This window comes from Bidens hawaiensis, unplaced genomic scaffold (genome assembly GCF_021521415.1).
Source record: "Bidens hawaiensis isolate Kalapana, Puna unplaced genomic scaffold, B.hawaiensis_p1.1 tig00041626_1, whole genome shotgun sequence".
NCBI classification, from domain to species: Eukaryota; Viridiplantae; Streptophyta; class Magnoliopsida; order Asterales; family Asteraceae; genus Bidens; species Bidens hawaiensis.
The window spans coordinates 120,664-132,047 of record NW_027497357.1 but is presented as its reverse complement, the minus strand read 5'-3'; positions in this window follow the sequence as shown (position 1 = coordinate 132,047).

Sequence of the window (11,384 nt, the reverse complement as noted above, 5' to 3'; positions counted from 1 at the left end):
AACCACCACAAAACACCAAATCCCCACTTTCACAAACCAAAACAACCTTTATTACCTTCTAATTTATACAACCCTTCATAAAGATGGAGAATTGAACTCTCAACAAGCATATTTATCACATGTTGCATTTTGGCTAAGTGTGTTCATATACATACAAACATCACTTGTATGATCAGATTTGAAGCCAAGTGTGTGTGAACATTGTGAGAACATGACCTTTTTCATAAATAGAAGCACATAAAGACAAATAATATTTTCATACATCACCATAAATTCTCATGATTTAAAGTTGGTTGTTTTGTTCCTGTTTTCTCAGAACTCTTTGGGGATATTTTAGCTTTGGTCCTACATTGCTATTTTTGAGATTCTTTCTATGATTAGCTTGCTTGAGGACAAGCAAGGTTCAACTGTGGGGATGTTTGATGTATATACAAAAATATACATATTTTAAGCATCAATAATCTCCAAAATATCATCTTTTATTATATTATTTCAACTTACGTTGTTAATTAGAAACAATAAAACAAAGAACTCCACAAAAATCTGATTATTTACTATTCACTTATGGTTAGAATCTTAGACGTATAATTAACACAATATTTAACATGTTGATTTCCTAACTCTTATGTTTAAGATTAGGTAATATCAGAATACTCTTGTTCCTTAAACCAATGGCTCTAATACCACTTATGTCACATCTCCCAACCCTATACCCTAGGAGAAGAGCCATGAACACGAGCAGTGGTATCGGTATTTAATAGTTAGCTACGAAAAAAATTCATCAGGGCCGTAGTTAGGAAAAATCATCATAGTATAAAAACAAGATTTTCATTTCATAAGATGGGATAAAATCTATATTTATGTGTACAAATGTTTAGTAGGGATAAACCATAATTTACAAAACATGTTTCTTTATTCTGTTGATAAGCCACATATTTAAGCTGGGAGGCCAGCATGCATCATTCCTTTGTCTTTAATAAGTCACCTGAAACATGTTTAAAAGTATTTGATTAACAGGAAATACCGGTGAGTACATTCATTTGTAAATGACACATTTTTACAATTATAGCATTAAGATGTTTTTACACCTACCTGCATATAAATTACTGAAAGGTACTTGTTACTCGACCGTATCTGTGACTGTGATCATATTACATATTGGCTAACACATGTCCGATAAGTAACATGTAATAGCCCAGTAGGAAAACCTTGTATACACACTCCCACAGTATCAGTTATAACCATTCTGTAAGTCTATAGAGACTTAATCAATACAATGTTTTTAAAGCCTTTTAAAATTATATTGAAAGCATTTGGACTATCTGTTATGATTTTAGTAAGTTTAAAATCATCAAGACAGTATTGAAAACCAGTTATCTCACAAAAATGTGAGTTGTATGATGTGGTATGTGCTAGTGGGTAGAAATATTATAATGAGTTGGAGATTTAAGCTTTCCACAAAATCATGTTATAAATTTATAAAAGTGATTTCTACTAAAACTAAACACACACAAAATAGGCAAGTTTACCTATTGTATATGTAGGATAATATTGGTAAGAACCAAGTATCGATCCGTGGACATTAATATTTCTAATAATGAATCTTTGTCTTACTTTAATTAGAGGGTTTAATCATTTTTTAGACTGATTTTTAAACTTTTTACAAAATATATTTATATTTATACATAGGTAACAAGAAGAGAAATTCCAAGTGACTAATTCAATTATATGAAGGTTTACCATATAATATCAAGAATCCACTACATTATTCCTTTATGATTATCAGATAAACATGTGATAAACTTGTCCTAAGAATATATGATAGAATAGTCCCTCATTTCTAAGTGAACATATTCTATGACATAAAAGAAAGTAGCATGTGCATTTTAATGTCCATCCTTTCCTAATGGCATACTACCACGAGAATGTCAATTTAAGTAGACAAGCAATTTTGTATATTAGAACGATTAGGATTGACTTCGATTTCCCAAATACCAATCCTAATAACTTCGAGTGGTTGTAGTTAACTCACACAACCTCCCCTTGGTTTATTTAATTAGATTATAATTACACATTCCATTAACATATGATTTCTTTAACTAGCATGATAACCTAAGAAATCGTGTTAACAATGTTATTTCAGAATTATCAAAACTAGATAAATAGATCATAACTTATATCTCATGATTTCTAAGTACAACATAAGGATCCATGTTTTATCTTGAATAAGGTATCAAAGTATTCTTTTTACCATTTCTAGTTTCCATGAACATGAGTTAACATGAATGATTATAAATCATCAACTTTGATGTATTGAGTTAAAGCGATAAAAATTTCTTCATCAATGGATAATTGCAAAATAACCATGTACTATACCAAACTAAACCAAATGTTTCACATAATAATTAAGTAAAAAAAAGCTTCTCCATAGATTATAGACGGTAACTGGAGTTTAGCTCATAATGAGCATTGTTATGAACATAAAAAGAGATGATGATAACAAACACATGATTAAACTAGTACAATCTAACCAAAAGTGGATGAATCTCCCTTCTAAATGATGATGGATTATGGTGATGTTGATGATAATGGATGATGATGATAACCTCCAAGCCTTCAACTCCTCACAAGATTTTCAATATGGGTGTAATGTTGGTGTTTTTGTAAGAGAGACCCGTTTAGAGATCTTCTTCAAGCACACCAAATAAGTGCAACTTAAGCCTCTATTTATAGGCTGTCTGGAGGTAGGGGCACGGCCCCGTGTCCAGGTGTCCCAGTTGCATGTTGTTAGATAGTACATGATGACTCACCACGAGGGCGTGCTTTTGAGGCACGACCCCATGCTTTTTAACAACATGTGCTTAATTCCATTTTGTCTTATCTTATGGTGACCACGACCCCGTGGTTGTGGGGCACGGTCCCGTGCTTTTGTCTTCAGATTTGTCTTTTCTTGTAGATTTTTGTCTTTTCTTGTGTTCGAAAGCATGGGGACGTGGTTCTAGGGGCACGGGGGCGTGGTTGAGGTTTTCTTGGGTTTTCTTTCGTTTTTCTTCTTCTTTTCACTTGTTTCTTCGTTTAAGGCTTGGCCTTACCTGAAATTGCATTTTAGTGTGATAAGTAGCCGTCTGAGCTAGTTTATTTGATAGAAGTTGCAATTTTTAGAGATTATTTGATGTTGAAAATATGTATAATTTTGTATACATCATTTTACAAAAATTTGAATGTCTCACCATGCAAGTTTACTGTTTAGGAGCTTCCTGGTATTAAGCACCTAGTGTAATACATATATATTAGTATAAACCGATAACCATATCGATAATCACAAGATTAGAAACTTTACACAATAGCACAAAATTTCTTCTTGTACAGGTAGAGCTTTGGATTCGTGTAATAAAGCTTTTTTTCGATCGGATTAGGATATCCTTAAGGCTACCATAGGTATTACACTAACACTCTAATAGTGAGAATGTGAGAGAATGTGAGAGAGGATTAAACAAAAAATGAAGGATGGATCACCTCCCTTTTAAATAAGAATTTTGCTTTCGTCGCATATCGCGACAATTCCAATTACTAATAGGGTTGTTGTGAATATTACTACCAGTTTATAATGTGAAATATTCTTGGAGAGGACGTTCCTCTTAATGTCAGCTAAAAGAAATAAATATTCTTGGAGGTACACGTTGTATTCAAAGATTATTATGAATCTATATATTATTGTTTGTTTATTTATCATTAATTACTAATAATAGTAATCTGTATTCACACGCACACTTTCACTACAAGTATAATTACACCCATACATATATATCATGATTATGATAAATACACTCATCAGATGTCGTTTAAACTTGTGAAATTCACCAACTATTCATAGTTGACCTTTTTAACATGCTTTTCAGTAATACCAAATTTGGAATAAGATGCTTGTATGCTATATGTTCGAGTGTGATGGATACTATTGTAGATATATAGAACTATGCCCAATAAGAAATAAAGCGGCTTAAATAACCGGATATATTGTGAAACACCTAGTGTGTACCTGAAGTTAAAATGATGTAATAAGATGTAAATTAGTTTTTTAATGTATCTTTCAAACAATGTGGTTGGTATCAGAGGTGTATGTTGATTCCCGTTTTACGCTTCCGCCATTGCTAATCGGGGTGTGACACCTCTACTACCCACGACATGTCCCGAGTAACTATTCCTAACACTACATAGCGTGTATGTATATGGTCATGCGCAATTGCAGTTAAGTCTTGGAATCCATGCTGGCTCAATTGGGTTTGTCAAACCAGTATTACTATCCACATGCCACTGTCCCATAGTTAATCACTCGTGTTTGTGTGGATTTTTCAAGTGTTAGTACTTAGAAAATTCACATCATAATGCGTTTCCTTATATATAGATGTAAATATATATATATATATATATATATATATATATATATATAAATATAAACATGCTTTTCACCCCAAATGTTCGTAAAACAGTTTAAAAAGAGGAGTCATGAAACTCACATTATAGTAATATGGTGTCATACAATGCGTTTACTGCTTGTGTGACTCGTTGAAAACCCGATTCCTAAAATCGGTATCATATTGATGTATGTCAAATGAGTGATTCTTTCTACGGAACTCAAAACTAAGCTTTAAATTTTAAACATAAATTCCTAATAACACCACACACAATCGGCAAGTGTACCGATCGCTAGTAGCATAGACCTAAGAAGTCCGAGTACCGAACACAAGGACACGTGAAAACGCCTAATGATTACTAAACCCTAGACAAGACCTTCATAAAAATAATATTTTTAATTTGAATTTTAATAATTTACTTTAACTAAATTAATTAACTTAACTCATTTAATTGGACTTAACTGAAACGTCTACCTAGGTAAGAATCAAATGGACGGTCTAACAAGCAAATGGATTGAATGATCTCATGACACCGGTATCCAAAGATGACACAACTAAGGTTCGCTCAAGCTAGATAGATCACATCTCGGTCTAACTAACAAGCCCTAACTTACACTAAATTGATTTTAAAAACAAACCGGAAAGCGATTCCTAAGGTGTTCTAATGTCGACTCTCCTCTCGAACTCACTGAAAATCACCCTAATAGAAATGAATACTACATAACCAAGGATAGAGGAACAATTTAGCTTAGCACAAACAAGATCAACTAATCGCTCACAAACCCAAACCCGACAAGAGCCGAACCCGCTTTCGCACAATCCTAATCCTAGCATGCAAAGGCTATGAGACGAATATACTTCTTATATCCTCTCGGTCTGTAAGAAGGGGTTTACCCGCTGAATTATACCAAAACACACTCAGCAAAACCCTACGGTGATATCTACCACAACAATTTCTAAACACCAAGTTAAGAATCAAACAAGCAACAATCAGTCAAAACAAATTCAACCAATCGAAGCATGAGGTTATTGAGATATAATTAATAAAATTCTCATCCACTAAACTCAACCTAATTCAATATTAAACCAAACTTTACAATAGTAATTCAAGTCTTTTGATCAAACAATCCATAAACTCATCAAAACCGAGCAATTATCATCAAACCTACGTAGAACTAACAAGATTAGCCGCTCATGTTAATTGGACGGCAGAAAATACAAAAGAAAACAATCATAATACTCAACCAATTCATAATCAAACTCAATCCACAATCAAATATGGTCAATATCAATTCAATCATAAACTCAATTGCAAAAGATTTAACCAAATGATCAACAAAAAGATAGTTTTGAAAAATGAACAAGAAAACAAAGTATATGAATGTTATACTCTCAATTGGGGCTGAGGTATATGATGAAATATGGTCCCAAGCTGCTGATCCGAGTTCTACTTGGTTGCCTTCTTCTTCTCTAGTTTTCAAAATGCAAAAACTCTCTTTTTCATTCTTCCTTAGAGCTGCCGATCAGAACTAGGTGGGGGGGGGGAGTTAGGTTTTTTTTTCTTTTGTGTGTCTTATTTAATAATACATGAAAGGCCTTCCACAAGTGGGCATGGGTCGGGATTTAAATTGGTTCTTCAAAATTTGATCATAGAGGCCCTTTAAGTCTTGAAAAGCCCGGTTCTTTTTCTCTTTAAAACCCGCAACCTACGAAAGATATATATAACTTTGTAAGATCATGTCAAAAAAAGTTAAAATCATTATTTATTAGATAATTAAACTATTAAAATGATGATAAATGGTGCGGATAACAAGTGTGTTTTACAACACATTAAACATCCCCACACTTAAGACTTTTTCGTCCCTGAAAAAAATCTACACTAGATCATAACCAATGAAAACAACAAACTCCAAGATTTTTTAATAATATTAAAACAACAGAAATAGCTCGACATATTGACCGTGATTGCCGGTATATTTGTCTACTTTAAAACCAACCACTAACCAATCAAGCCGACAGTTGCATTAAGCGTTTTAAGTTCAAGAGTCACGGCTTTACTTACCCCATCTCAGACAAAGAGAGCTAGAAAAACTAGAGTCGAAGCAGACTAATTCGACAAATCACCGTAAGCCAAAGACTCGTTGATGGTACTAAGTAGATGCACTCGGTGAAATTTGATAGATGAATGGTCATGTGGAGGTCGTACGAGCTATTCCTAAATATTATTGGACTTTGTCCTATAAATCCCTAATTTTAAATTTATTGACTAAGAACCTCGAGCCCCAATAGCGAAACCTTAGAGTTACTATCCCCTTAGAAACGCGTAAACTCTCAGTCTAGTCTAGTATGTGCATCTTTTTCCTCTTCTACTATTTTTGGATGTTTTTGCAATTTTTTTTCACCTAAATAAATATAACTATTTCCTAAGCTCGTAAAAAGATGGACATTGTGATGGTGTGCTAGTTTTAGTGCATCTAAGTCTTACCATCTCAAAGTTATTATATTATGGTAATCCTCCCTAGTCATCGAAATTCGGTTTCGCCGTTTCTCAAATTAATAGGTATATTAAATATGCTAAAAAGGACTATCGAAGCTAGTTGGGCCTACCGACACTCCCAAATCAGATATGTAAACCATCTCTTCTTTTATAATTATTATTATTATTATTATTATTATTATTATCATTATTGTTATTATTATTATTATTATATTTTTCAAAAGTTATGAGAGCTTGTTAACACAACGGTAATAATATCATTTCCTGCTTAACGTAGAAGAAAAACAAATTTCAAAGGACATTTTTTTAAAACATTTTTTTAACATTTTTTTTCTTAAATTCAATCGCCTCAGTCACTTTCAGTTTTCGGGTAAATGGCTATCCCGTATGTCTACAGGTAGATAACAGGACCAAAGATATATAGAAATACATGTTCCTCGAACTTAAGTAACCGACATAATTTTAAGTGAAAGAATTAAACAAAACACACAACAGTCGCCTTAGTCACTTTCATTTTTCAGGTAAATGGAGATCCCGTATGTCTACTAGTAGATAATATGGCCAAATATATAAAAGTATATGTCCCTCAAACTTAAATAACCGACATATTTTTAAACGAAAGAGTGTAAAAATTATTATTATCATTATTATTATTATAATTTTTACAACTAAGTAAAATACACTTCCATCCCCACACTTAGAACGTAATCGTCCCCGATGAGAACAAGGAAAAGAAAGAAAAATAAAATAAAAATAAAACTTAAAATTTTCATGAATAAAACAGAGAACGGGTTACTCCCTTGGTTTATATGCAGAATCTTCACCAGTTGTGTTTCAATCGAACGACCGTATAGCATTTATTTGCAGCTGCAACCTCGAGAGAACCAGTTCCAAAACCCCATCAAAGCTACCATGTTCATAATAATACCTGCAAAAAGTCAAACTCGCTCGCATGTAGCAGCGTACAAAACAGAAAATAAAATATAAGAAATAAACATATTTTTGTGTTTTTGTATTTATTTATTTATTATTTTTTTATTTTAATAAATAGAATACCGTTAAAATCGAACGACTCGAAAGGTGATTGAGTACGAGCAGTTTCAATTTTGAACATACTAACAAAGACAAAATAAGTAAAACAAATAGCAAAAAATAATAAAAGTACGCACTCTACAACTCGGGCTATCTCCCGAGTGACGCATCAAACACGTCTACGTCTCGGTGAGTAGGTCAAGGTAGACTACCTCGACCGTCTAATCATCAACCAGCTCGCCAATGTAGTGCTTCAACCTGTAACCGTTCACCTTAAATTTCCTGCTCTTATCTTATATCTCATTAGTGCCAGACGGGAATACCTCAGTGACTGTGAACGGGATTTAAACTTTCCTGGGAGTAACCTCAACCGGGAGTTATACAATAAAACCAGATCCCCACACTTGAACAGCCTATTACCCTTCAATTTTTATCATGCAGTTCTTTCGTCCGCTCCTTATACTTAAACGACTGCGCGTACGAGTGATCCCGCAGCTCCTCTAACTTATGCAGTTGGTGGAAACAAGTGCCTTCTGCGACAGACAAATCAAGATTAATCCTCCGGAGGGCCCATGAAGCATAGTGCTCAACTCAACAGAAAGATGACAGGACTTCTCATAAATAATTCGAAACGGCGTGGAACCGATCAGAGTTTTGTAGGCTGTACGAAAGGCCCATAAAGCACCATCCAATTTGTCGGACCAATCCTGACGATTCGAACCAACCGTTTTCTCAAGAATGCGTTTGATTCCCGGATTACTCAGTTCCACCTACCCACTAGTCTGTGGGTGGTAGGCGGTCGCAAGATTGGTGACCCCATAGCGCTGCAACGCCTTCTTCATCTGCGCATTGCAGAAGTGAGTACCTTGATCACTGATCAAGACTTTCGAGACACCAAAACGAGCAAAGAGACTTTTAAGAAAACAGACTACAACTAGGGCATCATTCATGGGTAAAGCCTTTGCCTCAACCCACTTTTAGACATAATCAACGGCCACGAGTATGTACTTGTTCCCACGCAAAGATGGAAACGGTCCCATGAAATCAATGCTCCATACATCGAAAAACTCACAAATCTAAATAGCATTTGGGGCATTTTATTTCACGACAAGATGTTGCCGATACGCTGGAAACAATCACAACTCCTCACAAACGCATGCGCGTCCTTAAAAATAGAAGGCCAATAAAAACAAGAAATAAACAACTTCTTCTAGTCGAACTCGCACCGTGGTGACCTTCTGTCGGTCCTACATGACAATGGCTCAGAATCTGCCATCCCTGCTTAGCATCAAGACACCTCCGAATCAGCTGATCAACACCTATACAGAAAAGATACGGGTCGTCCCATAGGTAGAACTTAACATCATCAAATAATTTCTTCTTTTGTTGGTAAGGCATCTTCGAGTGGTACTCGTCTGCAAGATAGTTCGCAAAGTGAGTGAACAATTGAAAACCCTCCTCCTGTGCTATAACAAACATGAGACTTTCTATCGAAAAACGGTCATTGATCCTGACCCCCGAATCTCCTAACTTTAATCCCTCTAGACGTGAAAGATGATCGGCCGCCACATTCTCGACCCCCTTTTTGTCACGGATCTCAATATCAAACTCTTGAAGCAACAGGTGCCATCGGATAAGACGAGGCTTAGCATCTTGCTTGCTGAAGAGATATCAAATAGAAGCATGGTTCGTGTACACAATCTTCTTGGAGAGAACTAGATAGGACCTAAAATGCAAACACCACAGCTAAAAGCTCTTTCTCGGTGGTGGTATAACTCTCTTGTGAACCATTTTAGGTCCGGCTAGCGTAGTAAATCAAATGGAAGTGTTTATCCTTCCGCTATTTAAGAACCGCTCTGACTGCGAAGTCACTCGCGTCAGACATCAACTCGAATGGTAACGACCAGTCGGGAGCAATCATGATCGGGGCGTTAACGAGTTTGTCTTTCAAAAGATAAAAAGCCTCGATAAACTACTTAGAAAAACCGAATGGAGCATCGTTCTCCAGAAGTTAGGTAATGGGTCTCGCGATCTCTGAATAATCTTTAATAAAGCAGCGGTAGAACCCGATATGACCTACAAAACTCCGGATAGATCTCACAGAAGTGGGTGGGGGAAGAATAAAAATGGTCTCCACCTTCCCTCTGTCAACCTATATCCCCGCACTCGAAATCCGATGCCCTAAAACAATGCCCTCGTGTACCTTGAAATGACACTTCTCCCAGTTAAGGACTAGGTGTGTTTCAATGCAGCACGCCATCATCCTCTCATGATTAGAAAGACAATGATCAAAGGAACTCCCAAATATATAGAAATCGTCCATGAAAACCTCCATGGAGTCCTCGATCATGTAATAGAAAATTGCCACCATACATATCAGAAATGTGGTTGGAGCATTACACAATCGGAACGACATACGTTTATAGGCAAACTTATCTCGTAATGACAGGTAAAAGTGGTTTTCTTCTGGTCATCGAGAGCTCTCAGAACCTGGAAATACCCGGAGAAACCATATAAGAAGCAGTAGTACTGTTGACCTGCTAAGCACTCCAAAATCTGATCAATGAAGGGTAAAGGAAAGTCGTCTTTCCTGGTGGCATCATTCAGTCTGCGGTAGTCGATGCAAACTCTCCATCCAGTCACAGTCCTAATGGGAATGAGCTCTTTCCTCTCATTGGTGAAGACAGTCATGCCACCCTTTTTAGGAACCACTTGAATTGAACTCACCCAAGCACTACCAGAAATGGGGAAAATGATCCCCGCATCAAGGAGTTTAATGATCTCCTTTATCACAGCCTCTTGCATTTTCGGATTAAGATGTCTTTGTGGCTGGATGACAGCTTTAAAAGTATCCTCCATGAGGATTTTATTAGTGCAAAACGAAGGTTTGATACCCTTAATTTCGATAATATTCCATGCAATCGCCTCCTTTTGCTCTCGTAGTACCCTCAACAACTTCCTTTTCTCAACCTCCGTAAAAGCAGAAGCAAAAATAACTAGCAATTTCCTCTCTTCATCTAAAAACACATACTCTAGATGGGCGGGCATATCCTTAAGCTCTAAGGAAGAAGGAGGACTCTCGACGGAAGGTCGGTCCATCGTATCCTCTCGTACGATCCCAGCAGACACACAGATTCAGGCCATGTGACTCGGTGTCATCATCCAAGGACTGATCGGTCATCACAACCATCTAAATATTCGGAATCTCCTTATCGAGAATATGGGTGTCGGAGGCAGATCCTCCATAGATCTCATTGGAAAACTCCCCAACATATTCCATGATGGTATCGATGAAGTATAAGGAGTCATCAGCAGACTTGGGGTGTTCCAGTGACTGTCAAACGTCAAAGATGACGTTCTCATCCCCAACTCTGAAAATCAACTTACCCTCATAGACGTCGATCAACGCCTGTATAGTGGTAAGGAATGGTTGGCCTAAG